This window comes from Salmo salar, chromosome 06 (assembly GCF_965601325.2).
Source record: "Salmo salar chromosome 06, fSalSal1, whole genome shotgun sequence".
NCBI classification, from domain to species: Eukaryota; Metazoa; Chordata; class Actinopteri; order Salmoniformes; family Salmonidae; genus Salmo; species Salmo salar.
Genome location: NC_138296.1, coordinates 28,400,001 through 28,422,873, shown reverse-complemented (window position 1 = coordinate 28,422,873; position 22,873 = coordinate 28,400,001). Strand labels below are relative to the sequence as shown.

General features: G+C 46.5%; 1 protein-coding gene across 2 annotated transcripts in view; it reads left to right on the top strand.

Moving 5' to 3' along the window:
• The window catches only part of LOC106606807 (protein phosphatase 1 regulatory subunit 29), a 129,244-nt gene that overhangs the window by 84,154 nt on the left and 22,217 nt on the right, over window positions 1–22,873 (top strand). Inside the window, exon 3 of one of the 2 annotated variants that reach the window (XM_082976406.1) lies at window positions 22,116–22,209. The exons of the other annotated variant lie outside the window; for it this stretch is intronic. The gene's annotated coding sequence lies outside the window, so the exon portion shown is untranslated. The remainder of the gene's footprint in view (window positions 1–22,115; window positions 22,210–22,873) is intronic. 2 annotated transcript variants of the gene reach the window in all.

The window sequence follows — 22,873 nt, the reverse complement described above, 5'->3', positions numbered from 1 at the left end:
TCTAGTTTATATTTTCTATGTGGGGTTCTAGGTTCATTTTTCTATGTTGGTGATTTGTATGATTCCCAATTAGAGGCAGCTGGTTATCGTTGTCTCTAATTGGGGATCATACTTAAGTAGCATTTTTCCACCTGTGGGTTATGGGATATTCTTTATGTTTTGAGTAGTGCATGTTGCACCTCTGTAGTCACGGTTCGTTGTTAGTTTATTGTTTATTTGTTTTTTGTCTTTGCTTAGTTTAAATTTCTAATAAATAATGTGGAACTCAACATTCGCTGCGCCTTGGTCCAACCATCATAATTACGACGAACGTGACAGAATATCCCATCAAACCAGGACCAAGCAACGGGTTCACCAGGTCGAAGGACAACCCTACGTTTTTTTTGGGGGGGGCACATGGAGCTAGCGACTGAGCAGAGGAAGGAGCCAGAGACTGTCAGGGAGGCAATGGCGAAGTTGGGAGAGAGTGAAATGAGAGAGATGTTGTGCAAGTGTGTTCTGCTCAACATCCGGCCAGAGGATCCGGTTAGCAGTCTGGTGCAACCTGGTGCAACCTCCTGGCCTCAAGGGCGCCTCTCCAGTCCAGTACGTCATGTGCCTGCTCCTCGCACTCTCCCAGAAGTGCGTGTTCCCAGTCAGGTACGTCCTGTACCTGCTCCCCGCACTCGCCCTGAAGTGCGTGTCGCTAGTCTGGTGCCTCCTGTGCCGGCTATACGCACCAGGTCTCCAGTGCGCCTTCACAGCCCAGTACATCCTGTGTACGTCCTGCACTTGCCGTGCGAAGGTGGTCTTCTGTCCAGGACACGTTGTACCAGCTCTACGCTCCAGATCTCCAGTGCGCCTTCATAGCCCAGTGCGTCCTGTTCCAGCTCCACGCACCAGGCCTCCAGTGCGCCTTTCCAGTCCAGAGCTTCCGGAGACAGTACCCAGTCCAGAGCTTCCGGCGACAGTACCCAGTCCAGAGCTTCCGGCGACAGTTTCCAGTCCAGAGCTTCCGGCGACAGTTTCCAGTCCAGAGCTTCCGGCGACAGTTTCCAGTCCAGAGCTTCCGGCGATGTTTCACAGTCCGGAACCTCCAACGACGTTTCACAGTCCGGAACCTCCAGAGACGGGCTACAGTCCGGAACCTCCTGAGACGGCCTACAGTCCGGAACCTCCTGAGACGGTCCACGGTCCGGAACCTCCTGAGACGGTCAACGGTCCGGAACCTCCAGCTCCATGGTCGGAGCGTTCCCCTGCGCCGATGCCCAGTCTAAGCACGGCGTCCAGTCCAGCTCCAAGGCCAGAGTCTTCTTCTGCGTTGGTACCCAGTCCAGGCACAACGTCCAGTCCCGCTCCATGGTGGGAGCTTTCCCCTGCGCCGATGTCCAGTCCTGACACGGCGTCTAGCCTGGGTCCATGGCTGGATCCGCGGGATGAGCGGGTTCTTCGGCCCGCACCAGAGCCACCCCCAAAAAGGGTGAATCCACGAGTGGAGCGGGTTCTTCGTCCCGCACCAGAGCCACCCCCGATGCTGGAGGATCCGCGGGATGAGTGGGTATTTCGTCCCGCACCAGAGCCGCCACCGAACGCTGGTTGACTTGACAAACAAGGCAAACTGGCAACAGACAAACAGAGAACACAGGTATAAGTACCCAGGGGATAATGGGAAAGATGGGCGACACCTGCAGGGGGTGGAGACAAGCACAAGGACAGGTGAAACAAATCAGGGTGTGACAAGGTTGTTGTTTGAAAGAGAAACTCACATCTACTACTATGAGAGATAGTACTCCCTTATTTCTGCTTATCATCCATCACCTGTTATAAAATGACAACAATCCCTTGCTAGCTGACTTACTCTTCCACTGTCGAAGCACTGTTTCCTGAAGCATTCTGCCTGTTCTGAAAGAACTCCCTGGGTTTTCCATCAAGCTGTGTATGTTTGGTCAGGATGTGTCATTTGATTAATTTGTTCGTTTTGAGAGACTCATGACTTAGCACTTCCCCACACAAAACACATTGAGGGCGCTCATCATTATTTCTCAAAGTTTGTATGAAACCTCATCACTGTATTTGTGCTTCATGACGATTGAGCTCAGTCAGAACTTGTGGCTAGCTTGAGTCCATTCGATGACAGTGGTGAGTGATGGCGAGTGGGAATGACAAGTCAGTGGCTGACAGGTTATCATCTGCTGCTGAACAACAGTGCTGCAGTGATCTTCAAGAAAACCACAGAAAAAAGATTAGGTAAACCGCGAAGCACACGAGCATCTCACTCTCCCAATCGCGCAGCAGCCAAACTGAGCAGAGACCGCTGCTAAGCAGAGAGCGCACTGAACAGTGAGCGCAGTTTCACTTGGCCAAATCAATTCCAGTAATGAATGAAATAATTATATATTTACTCTGACACGTTGCTACCCACCATTAACCGGTACGCGACCCATTTTGTGTTGCGACCCAAGAAAGGCTGATCTAGACCAATGACATCTTTCCAAACTATTTTTGAGTGAACGAGGACAGAAACTTGACTATGTAAACAACACAGCCAAACAGGTAGAATAAAGGAGAAAGATAGAGTGATGGAAAGGAAAGAGCAGAAGTGACAGAGAGACAGAGTGAAAGGAATGTGGAGGAAAGGTTGACAGGCAGAAATGTCAACATCTGGTGAAGGAAATACCAGAGGACTGAGAAAGAGAGGCAGAGAAGAGTGCAGCTTGGGAAGGTCACTGAAGGACAGAATATAGTGTCAAAAGAAAAGTAAATGAAAAGAGGATGAGGAGAGAGAGAGGGAGAGAGGGTAAGAGAGAAAGAGAGAGAGATGGCCCAGATCGGGGCTAACCCTAGCCTATTCCGATGCCACACATGGCACACATATCCCCAAAATCCTCCCAGAATCATCTAGGGACCAATGTCCTTCAACCGCGGCTCTCCTCAGAGAATGTCATTAATCACGCTGTCACAATTAGAATAGAGAGAGAGAGACAGGGAGAAGAGAAATACAGGGAGTGAGGGACACAGAGAGAGAGAGAGGGAGCAACAGGGACAAAGAGAGAGAGGGAGAATCAGGGACAGAGAGGGAGAGAGAGGGAGCATCAGGGACAAAGAGGGAGAGAGAGGGAGCATCAGGGACAAAGAGAGAGAGAGAGGGATCATCAGGGACAGAGAGAAAGGGAGAATCAGAGAGAGAGAGAGAGAGAGAGAGAGAGAGGGAGCATCAGGGACAAAGAGAGAGAGGGATCATCAGGGACAGAGAGAGGGATCATCAGGGACAGAGAGAGAGGGATCATCAGGGACAGAGAGAGAGGGATCATCAGGGACAGAGAGAGAGGGATCTTCAGGGACAGAGAGAGAGAGGGATCATCAGGGACAGAGAGAGAGTGATCATCAGGGACAGAGAGAGAGGAATCATCAGGGACAGAGAGAGAGAGAGAGGGATCATCAGGGACAGGGAGAAAGGGAGAATCAGAGAGAGTGAGAGCGAGAGAGAGAACATTAGTGACAAAGAGAGAGAGGGAGCATCGTGGACAGAGAGAGAGAGCATCATGGACAGAGAGAGAGAGCATCATGGACAGAGAGAGGGAGCATCGTGGACAGAGAGAGAGGGAGCATCGTGGATAGAGAGAGAGCATCATGGACAGAGAGAGGGAGCATCATGGACAGAGAGAGGGAGCATCGTGGACAGAGAGAGAGGGAGCATCGTGGACAGAGAGAGAGCATCATGGACAGAGAGAGGGAGCATCATGGACAGAGAGAGAGGGAGCATCATGGACAGAGAGAGAGAGCATCATGGACGGAGAGAGAGAGAGCATCATGGACAGAGAGACAGAGAGCGAGAGAGAGCATCATAGACAGAGAGAGAGAGCATCATGGACATAGAGAGAGAGCATCATGGACAGAGAGAGAGAGAGCATCATGGACAGAGAGAGGGAGAGAGCATCATGGACAGAGAGAGAGAGCATCATGGACAGAGAGAGAGAGCATCATGAACAGAGAGAGAGAGAGAGAGCATCATGGACAGAGAGACAGAGAGCGAGAGAGAGCATCATGGACAGAGAGAGAGAGCATCATGGACATAGAGAGAGAGCATCATGGACAGAGAGAGAGAGAGCATCATGGACAGAGAGAGGGAGAGAGCATCATGGACAGAGAGAGAGAGCATCATGGACAGAGAGAGAGAGCGAGAGGGAGCATCATGGACAGAGAGAGAAAGCATCATGGACAGAGAGAGAGAGCATCATGGATAGAGAGAGGGAGCATCGTGGACAGAGAGAGAGAGCATCATGGACAGAGAGAGAGCGAGAGGGAGCATCATGGACAGAGCGAGAGAGCATCATGGACAGAGAGAGAGCATCATGGACAGCGAGAGAGAGCATCGTGGACAGAGAGAGGGAGAATCATGAACAGAGAGAGAGGGAGCATCATGGACAGAGAGAGAGAGAGAGCATCATGGACAGAGAGAGAGAGAGAGCATCATGGACAAAGAGAGAGCATCATGGACAGAGAGAGAGAGCATCATGGACAGAGAGAGAGAGCATCATGGACAGAGAGAGGGAGCATCGTGGACAGAGAGAGAGAGCATCATGGACAGAGAGAGAGAGAGAGAGGGAGCATCATGGACAGAGAGAGAGAGCATCATGGACAGAGAGAGAGAGCATCATGGACAGAGAGAGGGAGCATCGTGGACAGAGAGAGAGAGCATCATGGACAGAGAGAGAGCGAGAGGGAGCATCATGGACAGAGAGAGAGAGCATCATGGACAGAGAGAGAGAGCATCATGGACAGAGAGAGAGAGCATCATGGACAGAGAGAGAGAGCGAGAGGGAGCATCATGGACAGAGAGAGAGAGCATCATGGACAGAGAGAGAGAGCATCATGGACAGAGAGAGGGAGCATCGTGGACAGAGAGAGAGAGCATCATGGACAGAGAGAGAGAGCATCATGGACAGAGAGAGAGAGTGAGAGGGAGCATCATGGACAGAGAGAGAGAGCATCATGGACAGAGAGAGAGCATCATGGACAGAGAGAGAGAGCATCGTGGACAGAGAGAGGGAGCATCATGAACAGAGAGAGGGAGCATCATGGACAGAGAGAGAGAGAGAGAGCATCATGGACAGAGAGAGAGAGCATCATGGACAGAGGGAGAGGGAGCATCATGGACAGAGAGAGAGAGCATCATGGACAGAGAGAGAGAGCATCATGGACAGAGAGAGAGAGCATCATGGACAGAGAGAGAGAGCATCATGGACAGAGAGAGGGAGCATCATGAACAGAGAGAGAGGGAGCATCATGGACAGAGAGAGAGAGAGAGCATCATGGACAGAGAGAAAGAGAGAGAGAGCATCATGGACAGAGAGAGAGAGCATCATGGACAGAGGGAGAGGGAGCATCATGGACAGAGAGAGAGAGCATCATGGACAGAGAGAGAGAGCATCATGGACAGAGAGAGAGAGCATCATGGACAGAGAGAGAGAGCATCATGGACAGAGAGAGGGTTCAGGAGTGTGTGTGTAAGAGAGGCTGAGGAGAAACAGTAGTTATCATAGTAGATAGAAGTTCATATTATCAGAGCTGTAGCTCCGCCCACCGGTGAAGTGGAGCAGAACAGCGTGCGTGTGTTCCCTGATTGTATTCCATGTATTCATTCCGTGCATTCAGAGTGTGTGTGCCATATGTTTTTGCGTATGTGGTCTTACGTCCATGTCTCTGCGTTGTTCTAATGAACCTGGGGTTATTTTTGACCTTGGTCGTGTTGTGGTATTGAGCGTATAGCTGGGGGCTGGATGAGCAGCATTGCCTGGGCTCCATCTCTAGTCAGTCAGACAGTAATACACCATATCCATTATTATTACTGACTCACTTGCTGCCCTCACATCTCAGCTACAGCACTCTGTCTGCATCCAAACATACTGTAGGTTCATTCTCACAGCTACTTTCCATTTACAGCCCTTTGGGGCGAATCCTACTTCCACCTTGGTCAAATTTAAGTTGCACTTAACTACCATTAACATCAATACATGACTAAGTGAACATTTGACTTAAGTAGAAGTTAGGATTTTATTATCGCCGAATGTCAGTGGTTATACATTGGTTTCTTAAAGATTCTTTGAAATTGTCAGATCTATACTGTCAGTCGTGATGGAGCTGAAATGACTTGAGAGATGTATAAGTTGTTAGTGGTTTATAAATGCCTGGTAGATTAAGTAATGTAGATGTGCTATCTATCAAGGCACAAGGCGAGACCCAAATGCAGACACAGGAGGTAGATGGTTGGAGTCTTGTTTATTAATCCAAAGAGGTTTGCAAGAGAATGGTTGTGGACATGCAAAATGTCAAAACCAGATCAGGGTCCAGGAGGTACAGAATGGCAGACAGGCTCGTGGTCAAGGCAGGCAGAATAGTCAGGCAGGCGGGTACAAAGTCCAGAAACAGGCAAGGGTCAAAACCAGGAGGACTAGAAAAAGGAGAATGCAAAAAGCAGGAGAACGGGAAAAGCGCTGGTTGACTTGGAAACATACCAGACGAACTGGCACAGAGAGACAGGAAACACAGGGATAAATACACTGGGGAAAATAAGTGACACTTGGAGGGGGTGGAGACAATCACAAGTACAGGTGGAACAGATCAGGGCATGACACTATCTTTTTATAAAGTACTTCATGTTTCATAGAGGAATGTGATTCAAGTATCAAATATGGAGAGATGAAGACAGAAACCTTGAGGCACTTAATCCATTCTCTGTGTGTGTGTGTGTGTGTGTGTGTGTGTGTGTGTGTGTGTGTGTGTGTGTGTGTGTGTGTGTGTGTGTGTGTGTGTGTGTGTGTGTGTGCGTGTGCGTGTGTGTGTGCGCATGCTCACTTCTGTTTTTCATCAACTTCACACCATCTGCTTTGTATTGAATACATTGAACAGCGGCAGAATAGCGAAGAACTGTTCCAACTCTTTTGAGCTGAATATATGATTGTCTAAACCAGCTACTTGGGCATCCATGGTGTCATTGAATGTTATTTTTGTTCTAATGCCTTGTGAACTGAATCAAGCGCTATAGCTGCAGAATTAAACTGCTGAGGTAGGATAGAGAAGATGGCTGTAGGTACCCTGAACTTCTCCCTGGCCAACAATAGTCTGGTCCCTCAAGGTTTATTCCTTTCCTTTTACTTTCCTGACATTTTGTTGATGGTTTTGACCCATGTTGCTGGTTTGCACTTGCTATCTTGAGATATGCACGTCACTCATGACTTTTGCCAAAATCCCACAGTGACCTTACGTACATATCCGAATGAAAAGACATGGAATACAGGCAACATCTGCACTTTCAAGGAGCAGGACACTTATAATCGGGACACTAATAAGAAATCCTGCTATAACCTCTGACGAGCCATTAAACAGGCAAAGTGTCAATACAGGACTAAGATCGAATCCTACAACGCCGGATCTGGCGCTTGTCGGAGGTGGCAGGGCTTGCACACTACCATAGATTACAAAGGGAAACCCAGCCACGAGCTGTCCAGTGACGCGGGCAAACCAGATGAGCTAAATGCCTTCTATATCATGCTTTGAGACAAGAAACACTGAACCATGCATGAGAGCACCAGCAGTTCTGGATGATCTCACTCTCCGTAGCCGATGGAAAACCTTTAAACAGGTTAACATTCACAAGGCCACGGGCCAGATGGATGACGAGGATGCATACTCAGAGTATGCGCTGTCCAGCAGGCGGGTGTCTTCACTGACATTTTCAACCTCTCCCTGACCCAGTCTGTAATACTTACATGTCAAGCAGACCACCATTGTCCCTGTGCCCAAGAATGCCAAGGTAACCTGTCTAAATGACTATAGCCCCATAGCACTCACATCTGTATCCATGAAATGCTTTGAAAGGCTGGTCATGGCTCACATCAACACCATCATCCCAGACACTGTGGGATCTCTCTCTCCAACTCTCTCTCCTCTCCAATTCGCATACCGCCCCAACAGATCCACAGATGATGCAATCTCTAATGCACTCTACACTGCCCTCCTCCACCTGGATAAGAGGAACAGCTATGTGAGAATGCTGTTTGTTGACTACAGCTTAGCATTCAACACCATAATGCCCTCCAAGCTCATCACTAAGCTCACGACCCTATGACTGAACACCTCCCTCTGCAACTGGATCCTGGAATTCCTGACGAGCCGCCCCCAGGTATTGAGGGTAGGCAACAATACATCCGCCATGCTCACCCTCAACACGAGGGCCCCTCTGGGGTGAGTGTTTATTCCCTTCCTGTACTCCATTTTCACCCACGACTGCGTGAACGCGCACGAACACCATCATTAAGTTTGCTGACGACACAATGGTGGTAGGCCTGATCGCAGACGATGATGAGACCACCTGTAGAGAGGAGGTCAGTCACCTGGCAATGTCAAATCAAATCAAATTTTATTGGTCACCTACTGTACACGTGATTTGCAGATGTTATTGCGGGTGTAGCAAAATGCTTGTGCTACTAGCTCCGACAGTGCAGTAATATCTAACATCTAACAAATTACACAACATATACCCAATACACACAAATCTAAGTAGGAATGAATTGAGATTATATACATATGGACGATGTCAGAGTGGAACGGACTAAGATACAGTAGAATAGTATAGAATACAGTATATACATATGAGATGAGTAATGCAAGTTAAGTAAACATTATTAAGTGAATGAGATACCGTAGAAAAGTATTGAAAACAGTATATACACATGAGATGAGTAATGCCAGATATATAAACATTATTAAAGTGACTAGTGTTCCATTCCTTAAAGTGGCCAGTGATTTCTAGTCTATGCCTATAGGCAGCAGCATCTAATGTGCTGGTGTTGGCTGTTTAATAATCTGATGGCCTTGAGACAGAAGCTGTTTTTCAGTCTCTCGGTCCCAGCTTTGATGCGCCTGTACTGACCTCTCCTTCTGGATGATATCGGGGTGAAAAGGCAGTGACTCGGGTGGTTGATGTCCTTGATGATCTTTTTGGCCTTGGAGGGCAGGTAGTTTGCCCCCGGTGATGCGTTGGGCACAACGTACTACCCTCTGTAGAGCCCTGCGGTTGCGGGCGGTGCAGTTGCCGTACCAGGCGGTGATACAGCCCAACAGGATGCTTTCAATTGGGCATCTGTAAAAGTTTGTAAGGGTTTTCGGTGATTTCAAATTTCTTTAGCCTCCTGAGGTTGAAGAGGCTCTGTTGCGCCTTCTTCACCACACTGTCTGTGTGGGTGGTCCATTTCGGTTTGTCAGGGATCTGTATGTCAAGGACAACAACCTCTCCCTCCACGTCAGCAAGATAAAGGAGCTGATCGTGGATTACAGGAAATGGAGGGCTGAGCACAACCTCATCCACATCGACAGGGCTGTAGTGGAGTGGGTCGAGAGCTTCAAGTTCCTCGGTGTCAACATCACTAAAGAATTAACATAGTCCACAGTCAAATCACATTAAAGTTTATTTGTCATGTGCGCCGAATACAACAGGTGTAGACCTTACAGTGAAATGCTTACTTACAGGCTCTAACCAATAGTGCAAAAAAGGTGTTAGGTGAACAATAGGTAAGTAAAGAAATAAAACAGTAAAAAGACAGGCTATATACAATAGCGAGGCTATAAAAGTAGCGAGGCTACATACAGACACCGGTTAGTCAGGCTGATTGAGGTAGTATGTACATGTAGATATGGTTAAAGTGACTATGCATATATGATGAACAGAGAGTAGCAGTAGTGTAAAAGAGGAGTTGGTGGGTGGCGGGACACAATGCAGATAGCCCCGTTAGCCAATGTGCGGGGGCACTGGTTGGTCGGACCAATTGAGGTAGTATGTACATGAATGTATAGTTAAAGTGACTATGCATATATGATAAACAGAGAGTAGCAGCAGCGTAAAAGAGGGGTTGGGGGGGGGCACACAATGCAAATAGTCCGGGTAGCCATTTGATTACCTGTTCAGGAGTCTTATGACTTGGGGGTAAAAACTGTTGAGAAGCCTTTTTGTCCTAGACTTGGCACTCCGGTACCGCTTGCCATGCGGTAGCAGAGAGAACAGTCTAGGACTGGGGTGGCTGGGGTCTTTGACAATTTTTAGGGCCTTCCTCTGACACTGCCTGGTGTAGAGGTCCTGGATGGCAGGCAGCTTAGCCCCAGTGATGTACTAGGCCGTACGCACTACCCTCTGAAGTGCCTTGCGGTCAGAAGCCGGGCAATTACCATACCAGGCAGTGATGCAACCAGTCAGGATGCTCTCGATGTTGCAGCTGTAGAACCTTTTGAGGATCTCAGGACCCATGCCAAATCTTTTTAGTTTTTTATGTTTAATACATTTGCAAAAAATTCCAAAATCCTATTTTTGCTTCGTCATTATGGGATATTGTGTGTAGATTGATGAGAAAAAAATCTATTGAATCCATTTTAGAATGCTGTAGCTTAACAAAATGTGGGAAAAGCGAATAATTTCTGAATGCATAGTCCACTGCTGCTACTGTTTATATATCCTCTTGCCTAGTCACTTTATCCCTACCTATATGTACATTTGTCAAATCAAATCACATTTTATTTGTCACATGCGCCGAATACAACAGACCTTACCGTGAAATGCTTACTTACAAGCCCTTAACCAACAATGCAGTTCCCTAAAGTAAAACATTATATTAAAAGTAACACAAAATTCCATTCCAATATCGAGGCTATATACAGGGGGTACCAGTACCGAATCAATGTGCGGGGTAACAGGTTAGTCGAGGTAATTTGTACATGTAGGTAGGGGTAAAGTGACTATGCATAGTCACTTTAAATAATAAAATAGCAGCAGTGTAAAAACAAATGGGGGGGGGGGGGTCAATGTCAATAGTCTGGGTGGCTATTTGATTAATTGTTCAGCTGTCTTATAGCTTGGGGGTAGAAGCTGTTAAGAAGCCTTTTGGACCCAGACTTGGCACTCCGGTACCGCTTGCCGTGCGGTAGCAGAGAGAACAGTCTATGACTTGGGTGATATTGCCTAATATAGGTCCTGGATGGCAGGAAGCTTGGTTCCAGTGATGTATTGGGCCGTACACACTACCCTCACGGTCAGATGCCGAGCAGTTGCCATACCAGGCAGTGATGCAATCGGTCAGGATGCTCTCGATGGTGCAGCTGTAGAACTTTTTGAGGATCTGGGGACCCTTGACAAATATTTTCTCCTGTCTCCTGAGGGGGAAAAGGTGTTGCTGTGCCCTCTTGACAACTGTCTTGGTGTGTTTGGACCATGATAGTTTGTTGTTAATATGGGCACCAAGGAACTTGGAACTCTCGACCCGCTCCACTACAGCCCCATCGATGTTAATGTGGGCCTGTTCGGCCCTCCTTTTCCTGTAGACCACGATTATCTCCTTTGTCTTGCTCACATTGAGGGAGAGGTTGTTGTCCTGGCACCACACTGCCAGGTCTCTGACCTCCTCCCTATAGGCTGTCTCATCGTTGTCAGTGATCAGGCCTACCATGTTGTGTCATCAGCAAACTTAATGGTGGTGTTGGAGTCGTGCTTGGTCACACAGTCGTGGGTGAACAGGAGGTACAGGAGGGGACTAAGCACGCACCCCTGAGCACGCACCCTTGAGGATCAGCGTTGCAGATGTGTTGTTGCCTACTCTTACCACCTGGGGGCGGCCCGTCAGGAAGTCCAGGATCCAGTTGCAGAGGGAGGTGTTTAGTCCCTCCCAGGGTCCTTAGCTTAGTGATGAGCTTTGTAGGCACTATGGTGTTGAACGCTGAGCTGTAATTACCTCGTATTCTGGCTCATCGACTCGGTACTGGTAACCTGTATATAGCCAAGTTATCGTTACTCAATGTGTATTTATTCCTTGTGTTATTATTTTTATATTTTTCTCTCTGCATTGTTGGGAAGGGCCCATAAGTAAGCATTTCACTGTTAGTCTCCATCTGTTGTTTACAAAGCATGTGATAAATATTTTTTATTTTATTTTATTTGATGTCAATGTGAGATTTGTGTGAAAATTCAACATATGCCTATCCCAACGTAGCATTCAGCTCCTAGTTATCAGTGCATTGTCTACGCCCATAATGCTAGCATACACTACAGTCTAGACTTGCTCACATTTTATGGTGTGTTTCAGAAAACCCCTGAGTGCTTGTAGATGCCTCATAATGGAATGATTTTACAGTGTGTCAGCACAGCTGACAGAGACAGAGGGGGGAGAGAGGAAGAAGTAGAGAGGGTGAGGGAGAGGAGAGAAAAAGACTGAGGGAGAATTAATAACCAGCACACATCAGCAACAAAATACTTCAACTGACAGACAGATTTGAGAGATGGAGAGAAAGAGAGAGCGAGACAGTCAGTCAGACAGACATACAAGCAGACATATGGAGGGAGAGGAGAGGAGAGGAGAGGAGAGGAGAGGAGAGGAGAGGAGAGGAGAGGAGAGGAGAGGAGAAGAGAGGAGAGGAGAGGAGACGAGACGAGACAGACATGGAGAGGGAGACGGAGAGGAGAGGGAGATAGACAGAGAGGATATGGAGAGGAGAGGGAGGGCGATAGACAGGATATGGAGAGGAGAGGGAGATAGACAGAGAGGATTTGGAGAGGAGAGGGAGGGCGATAGACAGAGGATATGGAGAGGAGAGGGAGATAGATAGGTGTTGAGTGATAAGAGTGAAGGAGGACAGGGAAATTAGATAATGTGGTGTCATGACTGTCCTGCTCGGCTCAGGTTACCAATGACCACAATCCTGCAGAGAGATTTCATCCCCACCAGAGGAGAAGGGATCTTAGGCAACAGACTAAAATCCTTTGCCCTCTCACTATGGAGAACCAGCCTCAGAACATTAAACATGCAATAAAGGGACTTTGGAACAATGGTTTCCGTCAGCCACAATGACGATAGATGGAATATGAAAATGAATGTCATTTTTGTCTGGTTATTAAAGGTTAAAGGACGATGTTATTACGGAAACATTGTAACTTTAATAGTTTTCCTAGTATATGCTTGATGTTTATACATTGTACGTTGTGTGGAAAATGTCCAAATCAAAGAGAATGTTTTGGTAAAGATGAAATGTGATGTTAGTTGTCTAAAATAGGATTGGAGTTAAATCTAAACCTTCAGCCTCTTAACTTGGTACGCCCAGAGAATTGCCCTAAAGGCGGTTACGCCCACTTCTGACCCGAGGGTATAAGACATGTGAGTTAATAATTAACATATCAGACTAAGTGACCCGAGCTGCAGCTAAGGTCTGAGTAGTCAACAAACCCAAAACGCAACACAAGGTTGAAGACAAAGAAATCTATTTCTACCCAAGCTACGGATGAATAGCTGTGTCTAAGCGGGTGAATTCAAGCCGGAACACCTGGCCTGGTGGAGGCCCCCATCGAATCGTGGTATCTACGCTGTTTCATTCCTACGCTGTGAGCTCTGAGCTACAGAGCTGTCTGTCCTCAGAAGACCCCTTTCAGAGCAATGGCGAGGAATCAGACCACTAAGCCAAAAGGACACTGACATCGTGAGGACAACTAGAGAGTTGCGCCGGAGAAGTGTGTCATTGAGAAGCCTAAACGACCCACGCGGGACGCCCCATCTGAGACCTCCAACACTTAATTACATCATTATATTCTGACCCATAAGAGCGGCAGTTCGGGGCAAGGCTAGGGTTTAAATAAGCATAGCTGACAAATGAACCCAAATGCATATTTCTCTCGTGAACTTTCTCTTTTTCTATCTCTTTTAAATCCCCATTTTGGGTAACACGCGCCATAGTGTGTTGGCCCGTTATACTAAGTTCTAATCAATAGCCTAGACTGTGTTTTGTGTATGTGTATCTTTTATCATCATTTTAGCTTTCTAGTAAATAAATAATCAACTAAAATTGGTGTGGTAAACTCATTGGTGGGACCCGGGTCTGTGCAGATTCCCGGATTATGCGACGTTGGTGGGACCCGGGTCTGTGCAGATTCCTGGATTATGCGATGTTGGTGGGACCCGGGTCTGTGCAGATTCCCAGATTATGCGACGTTCAGAATGAGACTGTAGAGGAAACTGATTCATTAGCGACTGTTGTAAAATCGATATTCTGATATTCTTTGAGTTCATTTGGGAAATAGAAACTCAATAAAACTATTTTTCCCATGGTGCCCCAGGGTAATGAGTTAATAATTGCTTGATTCATTTAATCACGCAGTTAGAAACCTTTAATCATTCGATGAGCAACAGTCGTCACATTAACTAATACAACGTCACGACAGTGGTGAGTGGTGAAGAGCCAGGAATGGGGAGTGCAAAAAGAGCGAGGAGGAGCAGAGATGGAAAGGGAGAGAGAGAGAGAAAAACAAGATTGTGTGTGTGTGTGTGTGTGTGTGTGTGTGTGTGTGTGTGTGTGTGTGTGTGTGTGTGTGTGTGTGTGTGTGTGTGTGTGTGTGTGTGTGTGTGTGTGTGTGTGTGTGTGTGTGTGTGTGTGTGTGCTGTGTGCCTGTGAGATGCTGTGGCAGGGTGTTTTTAAAGTGATCTTAGTTAAATTATGACAAATGACCTGCATTCCCCCACACACACCCTTCTGTCCACTCCCCCACTACATAAACAAGCCTTGGAGAACCTGTCAACATCTCAGCACAGCTCTGTGAGTGTGTGGTGGTAGAGTCACTGTAGAGAGCAACGGCCTTATTGGCAAACTGCTGCTGCTATCTGCCTCCACATAACACATTAGTGTTCTACAGCAGACCTCAGCATCTCTGACTCAACCTAGTGCGTTAATTCCTTCTTGTGTCTGTGCGTGTGTGTGTTTGTGTGGACTGTGTACACATGCATGCATGTACAGCATGTGCAGCGTGCGTACCCATGAAATGCATGTATGCGTGTATTATTTTGTGTGTGCGCAGGCACAGTACAGCAAAACCTCAGCCCCGTGACTCACCCCAGATTCTCATTAGCATGCTGGTCAGTGAGCATAGCAAGAGGAAGAAGAGAGGGAGGGAGAGGGGGATGACTCTTTTCTACAGCTTCCCTCTCTCCCTCTATCTGTTTTTCTCTCGCTCTTCCCCTTTACCATGGTAGACTTTACTATCCCATGGGGAAATTGATTTTGCAAGCAGGATGAACATACAACATGACATAAACTGCAAAATATAGAGACAGTCGAAAGACAATTTATCTATCTCTCTTTCTCCCTCTCGCTTTCTCCCTCTCGCTTTCTCCCTCTCCCTCTCTTTCTCTCACTCTCTGTCTCTCTCTTTCTTTCTTTATCTGTCTTACTCTCTCTGTCTTTGTCTTTCTCTCTCTCTCCTCTTTCGCACACTTGCTCCGTCTCACTCCTACTATCTCTCTTCATTTCTCTGTTTCCTTCCTCTCTTCTCTTGTAGGAGAGCCACACTCCTTTTTCATGCAAAGCGCATCTGAGGCAAACACAGACCTTGCTCTTCCAATGAAAAATGGTTGAGGCAAATAGACTTTCTCTCCTCGTTCCTCTTTCTCAGAGCCAAAGCTCTCCTCTGTATGGGGGTCAGTACTTCAAAGCTAAACCCACCTGTTGGCTTAGACTGCAATGTTTCCCCTCACACACACACACACACACACACACACACACACACACACACACACACACACACACACACACACACACACACACACACACACACACACACACACTCTCTATCTGTCTGTCTATCTTAAAGAAAGACGCCGGAGGAGATAGCCGACGTTCTGCAGGCTCCTGACCAATTGTGCTATTTTGTGTGTTTTTTGCGCTGTTTTAATTTTTTGGTGTTCATAATGTTTCCGCCATCGTTTTCTAGGACCAAAAAGAGATTCTGGACATCAGAACAGCGATTACTCACCTCGAACTGGACAAGGATTTTTTTTTAAATTAATGAGTCGGACGCAAAGAATATACTGCTCTTCCTGTACCAGGCCCAAATCCCCGTCATTCGTATGAAGAGGAGACACTGTCACAGAGGTCGAAGAGCCGGATGCCTGGCGAAACTGTGTCAGTGAGTGGATAATCCGCCTTTCCCCTTAGTTTTACTGGCGAACGTGCAATCACTGGAGAGTAAACTAGATGAGCTCCGTTCGGGACTATCCTACCAACGGGACATTAAAAACTGTAATGTCTTATGTTTCACTGAGTCGTGGCTGAACGACGACATGGATAATATACATTTGGCTGGGTTTTCCATCGGCAATAAGATGAGCACAAGCTTTGTCAACAACAGCTTGTGCTCAATCACTAATATTAAGGACATTTGAGTTAGAATACTTCATGATAAGCTGTAGACCACACTATTTACCTAGAGAGTTTTCATCTCCATTCTTCATTGCTGTTCATTTACCACCACAAACCGATGCTGGCACTAAGACCGCACTCATTGAGTGGTATAAGGCCATAAGCAAACAAGAAAATGCTCATCCAGAGGTGGCGCTCCTAGTGGCCGGAGCCTTTAATGCAGGAAAACTGAAATCCGTTTGAGCTAATTCCTACCAACATGTGCAACTAGAGGAAAATAAATGAAATCACCTTTTCTCCACACACAGAGACATGTACAAAGCTCTGCCTCCCCCTCCATTTGGCATATCTGACCATAACGCTATCCTCCTGATTCCTGCTTACAAGCAAAAACTCAAACAGGAAGTACCTTTGGCACACTTAATACGGTCAGATCCGATGAAGCAGATGCTAAGCTACAGGACTGTTTCGCTAGCACATACTGGAATATGTTCCGGGATTCATCTGATGGCATTGAGGAGTTTACCACATCAGTCATCGGCTTTATTAACAAGTGCATCGACAATGTTGTCCCCACAGTGACCATATGCATATATCCCAAGGCTAGAGCTGCCGCTTTCAACGAGCGGGACACTAATCCGGGCTCTTTTACGCCCTCCGACGAACCATGAAACAGGCAAAGCGTCAATACAGGACTAAGATTGTATCCTACTACACTGGCTTTGACACTCGTTGAATGTGGCAGGGCTTGCAAACTATCACGGATTACAAAGGGAATCTCAGCTGCGTGCTGCCCAGTGGCGTGAGGCTACCAGACAAGCTAAATGCTTTCTATGCTCGCTTCGAGGCAAGCAACACTGAACCATGCATGAGAGAACCAGCTGTTCCGGACGACTGTGTGATCACGCTCTCTGTAGCCGATGTGAGTAAAACCTTTAAACAGGTTAACATTCACAACTTGGTATGGCAACTGCTCGACATCCGACCGCAAGACGCTACAGAGGGTAGTGCTTACGGCGCAGTACATCACTGGGGCCAAGAATGAAAAAAAGCTGTGGAACTGGCTTTGAGTTGAATTTGAGGGACATACAGTAGGCTATGAGCCCTTCAGCTGTTTTTATAGACGTTGCTAATATCTATTAGTTAATACAAAACAACAAACCAGAATGCTGTTACGGCCTCTCTCTCTCCTTCCTCTCTTCTTCCTCTCTCTCTCTCTCTCTCTCTCTCTCTCTCTCTCTCTCTCTCTCTCTCTCTCTCTCTCTCAAATCCCTGCAAGTTAGTTTCTCTGATTCATCCAGAGGGCCCAGAACCAAACTGTCATAGAGGATTGGCTGTGGGTGTACAGAGTGATGCAGAGAGAAGAACTGTAGACCTCTTGTAGTTGACCTGAGATGGAGGAATGTTAGGGAGTTTGAGTGAATGTTCTCTCTACTATGAGGGTGGATCCATGGGTCGTTTGGGAGGACAGGGGAGCTCTCTACTCTCTGCTCCACGAACATACTGTTTGCACTTTCAACGGTGGTACAGCTACAAATGGGGACTTGGTTTCTGATATATGTCTTCTCACAGACCTTTTGCGTGTGTCTGTTGGTGTTTCTGTCTGTATATGAACAGATAAAGTATTAACTCAGCCGAGTTGTCTGCTCTTGCCCTGTACTGTGTGTGTTGAGGTGAAAAAGCTTACAGGCCTACAGTCACCTGTCTAGAGAAATGGGAAACGGGATATCCTGTCCTGAAGTCTCCCAGGTTAGATGGACCAATATGGTTTACTATGACTTACATACAGCATTTTAGTGCATTGAATTAACTCTCCAAAGGTGATGGATCAGGGTAAGTTTCTATCAATAGCAACAGTGTTGTAGTGTGATGTAATGCAATAACCAAGGAAATACTCATAAGTAGAACATATTCCGAAATGAAGAGAATTTCAGTACCTCTTTCTCTCTCTCTCTCTCTCTCTCTCTCTCTCTCTCTCTCTCTCTCTCTCTCTCTCTCTCTCTCTCTCCATTTCTCTCTCTCTCTCTCTCTCTCTCTCTCTCTCTCTCTCTCTCTCCATTTCTCTCTCTCCCTCCCTCTTCCACCTCTCCCTATTTCTCTCTCTCTCTTGTGCGCTCTCTCTCACTCTCTTTATCTCTCTCTCCCTCTTCCCTCTCTCTCTCTCTCTCTCTCTCTCCCTCTTCCCCCTCTTCCCTCTCTCTCTCTCTCCCTCTTCCCTCTTTCTCTCTCTCTCTCTCTCTCTCTCTCGTGCGCTCTCTGTCTCTCTTTTTCTCTCTCTCGCCCTCTCTCTCTCTTTTTCACTCTCCTCTCTCTCTCTCTCTCTCTCTCTCTCTCTCTCTCTCCTCTGGTTGCTCCACTCTTCTCTGCTGCAGCAGGTTTCTTTACCTCTGGGCTTCGCCAGAAGAATTCCTCGATGTTACGAGACGCTGCTACTGCAATTATTCTTCTAGAATATGCATGGTTTACACATGAATAATAGACACCGCCCGCATTGTGTAAGGGGGGAGAACGCATAGCCACATAGGGGCTCACACACACGTACATAGGCGGTTGGTGCCTTTTGAGAAGTGTAACTCGGTCACCAAAGTTTAACATTCTGTCATAAAGAGCACATGTTCAACTTTATAAAAAACATGTTTTTTAAGTGCCTACCTAAGTGCTAAATAACATAACATGGTGAACCATAGCAGGGTTAACTATTGGCAATTGAACTAGTGGCAATTGAATGCAAACGTTTCTAGCCTTTCTATCTAGGAGTAACAGGGTTGACATGTTATTTCTAGCCTTTCTATCTAGGAGTAACAGGGTTGACGTGTTGTTTCTAGCCTTTCTATCTAGGAGTAACAGGGTTGATGTGTTATTTCTAGTCTTTCTATCTAGGAGTAACAGGGTTGACGTGTTATTTCTAGTCTTTCTATCTAGGAGTAACAGGGTTGACGTGTTATTTCTAGTCTTTCTATCTGGGAGTAACAGGGTTGACGTGTTATTTCTAGTCTTTCTATCTGGGAGTAACAGGGTTGACGTGTTATTTCTAGTCTTTCTATCTGGGAGTAACAGGGTTGACGTGTTATTTCTAGTCTTTCTATCTAGGAGTAACAGGGTTGACGTGTTATTTCTAGTCTTTCTATCTAGGAGTAACAGGGTTGATGTGTTATGCTCGACCCGCTCAGTTTCCATCACTAAACATGTTCAATGTTTCTTTAGAATAAAATATTTAAAAAGGAATAGTTTCACCATATTAAAACGAGAGTTCAGTTCACGTAACAGGGTTGACCTTAAGATGTGGGACAGACGTAAATGAAATCAATATTGATCTCCAGAAATGACATTGGCAAAGCAACAAAATAACTAGGGCTTTACAATGATGGTGAAACTTGGAGAATCTTCCTAGAAGTGACAAAGGGTGGACTAGGACCAAGAAGCATGGAGAGGCAGCCTTTAGTTATTATGCCCCCAGCCGTAGCAAATCCAAATAACTTCACATATCTTCATTGTAAAGGGTTTAAACACTGTTTCCCATGCTTGTTCAATGAACCATAAACAATTAATGAACCTGCACCTGTGGAACGGTCGTTAAGACACTAACAGCTTACAGACGGTAGGCAATTAAGGTTACAGTTATGAAAGCTACACTAAAGAGGCCTTTCTACTGACTCTGAAAAACACCAAAAGAAAGATGCCCAGGATCCCTGCTCATCTGCTGAACGTGCCTTAGGCATGCTGCAAGGAGGCATGAGGACTGCAGATGTGGCCAGGGCAATAAATTGCAATGTCCGTACTGTGAGACACCTAAGACAGCGCTACAGGAAGACAGGACGGAGAGCTGATCGTCCTCACAGTGACAGACCACGTGTAGCAACACCTGCACAGAATTGGTACATCCGAACATCACACCTGCGGGACAGGTACAGGATGGAAACAACAACTGCCCGAGTTACACCAGGAACGCACAATCCTTCCATCAGTGCTCAGACTGTCCTCAATAGGTTGAGAGAGGCTGGAATGAGGGCTTGTAGGCCTGTTGTAAGGCAGGTCCTCACCAGACATCACCGGCAACAACGACGCCTATGGGCACAAACCCACCGCTGCTGGGCCAGACAGGACTGGCAAAAAGTGCTCTTCACTGACGAGTCGTGGAAGACATCCTCCTCCCTCATGTGGTACCCTTCCTGCAGGCTCATCCTGACATGACCCTCCAGCATGACAATGCCACCAGCCATACTGCTCGTTCTGTGCGTGATTTCCTGCAAGACAGGAATGTCAGTGTTCTGCCATGGCCAGGACTGGCAAAAAGTGCTCTTCACTGATGAGTCGTGGAAGACATCCTCCTCCCTCATGTGGTACCCTTCCTGCAGGCTCATCCTGACATGACCCTCCAGCATGACAATGCCACCAGCCATACTGCTCGTTCTGTGCGTGATTTCCTGCAAGACAGGAATGTCAGTGTTCTGCCATGGCCAGCGAAGACCTCAGATCTCAATCCCATTGAGCACATCTGGGACCTGTTGGATCGGAGGCTGATGGCTAGGGCCATTCCCCCCAGAAATGTCCAGGAACTTGCAGGTTCCTTGGTGGAAGAGTGGGGTAACATCTCACAGCAAGAACTGGCAAATCTGGTTCAGTCCATGAGGAGGAGATGCACTGCAGTACTTAATGCAGCTGGTGGCCACACCAGATACTGACTGTTACTTTTGATTTTGACCCCCCTTTGTTCAGGGACACATTATTCCATTTCGGTTAGTCACATCTCTGTGGAACTTGTTCAGTTTATGTCTCAGTTGTTGAATCTTGTTATGTTCATACAAATATTTACACATGTTAAGTTTGCTGAAATTAAACGCAGTTGACAGTGAGAGGACGTTTCTGTTTTTGCTGAGTTTATTTAAAACAGATCTTAAAACACACCTTTTTAGCTCTGCTTTACCTCAGGGTGCTTTTATCCTCTGATGTTTGTTGTGCAGTACATTGTTCAGATTTTATTTTCATCGTTTTTTTTGTGTATGTTTTTTCCTGTGAAGCGCATTGTGTTGCATTCTTGTTTGAGATATAAATAAAGCTTGGTTTGATTTGATTTCAGGGACATGTCAAAATGCTGAATTTTGGCACTTTAGCAACCCTTTACTCATATTAAAAATCAGTTTGATTGAATTCTCCATCTATATTAAAGGAGACTTCAATAATGAAATATAACAGGCTTTTAAATTCAATTTTGGTGCAGAAGTTCTACTTTGTGGGATGAACCTGGCGCACAGGCGCATATTGCACACACACCCATGACAGCACAGCACAGCACAGTACACACACACACACACACACACACACACACACACACACACACACACACACACACACACACACACACACACACACACACACACACACACACACACACACACACACACACACACACACACACACACACACACACACACCTCTAGTATTTATATGGCTCTTGGCATGCCACTCCAGATGGCACATCCCATCTCAGGTGCTCATGGGAAGAAGAAGGGAAACTGAGAAAAGAGAGCCTGTTTTTTTCCCATATCATCCACTGTGCCTAAAAACTTCATGATTCAAGACAGGAGAGAGATATGATTGTGCCTCAGCACGTGTATCTTCATCAGGGGCAAAATACTTGAATTATAACATGAATATACTGTAGATAACAACCAAGTCCTGTTAGACTCACAGTGCGGTATAATATGATATGCAGTGTTACAGTGAGATTGTGGACTGTAGTGTTTCACAAAGTAGGGAGTGCCTCCTCATAGGCATTGGTGTTAACAGGCATTCATCATCATTGACTAAGTCATAGTTTATTCTGTCCCTCCCTCCCTTCTCTCTGTCTGTCTCTCTCTCTCTCCTCTCCATGTTTTATGCATCACTCTGTTCATCCCATTCTTCTGTGCTGAGGACAGATTGTGCTGTCAACGTTTCCCAACACCTATATATCGTTGCTATGACAGCATAGGAGGAGGGAAGAGAGATGTGTTGATACAGCAGCAACTGTCGGTAACGTATGAAGCTCTTTTTGTTCATGTGTGTGTGTGTGTGTGTGTGTGTGTGTGTGTGTGTGTGTGTGTGTGTGTGTGTGTGTGTGTGTGTGTGTGTGTGTGTGTGTGTGTATGTGTGTGTACTAATGGGATCTGGGTCACACAGCGTCGTCCTCTACGGCCCTCAGAGAACAGAGAATCACATGATGGGAGGGATATGACCTTATTTCCTGTCCTAATCCACAAGTGTCTTGGAATTGAAAATCCACTTTAAGTAAAGTTTACATTGAATTTGATTTGAGTTGATCTAAGTTCAGTCCCACTCATGGATCTAAGAGGAATGGACTGGCGTAAGAACTGTGGTGGAAACCCGTCTTTAACCCATACTTAGACCAAATACCTGTAAATCCATGAGGGTGAGTGAGTGATAGGTGCTAGCTAATCAGAACACAGCTCTGGGGTTCCAGGAGAAGACTCAGTCTGGGGCTACAGGGTATTTACCACTACCTTGATGTTCTGTCTGCTACTCTCCCCCTCACTCTGAACAGTTGGCATCTTGTTTGCTGTTTTACCTGACCATGTGACTAGGTAGAGGTTGTGTTGAGCCCACAGGGTATTTCTCTAGAGTATACTGTCATTCTAAGGTACTTGAGTTTAGTAGCAGGGACTCTAGGGTTGAATAG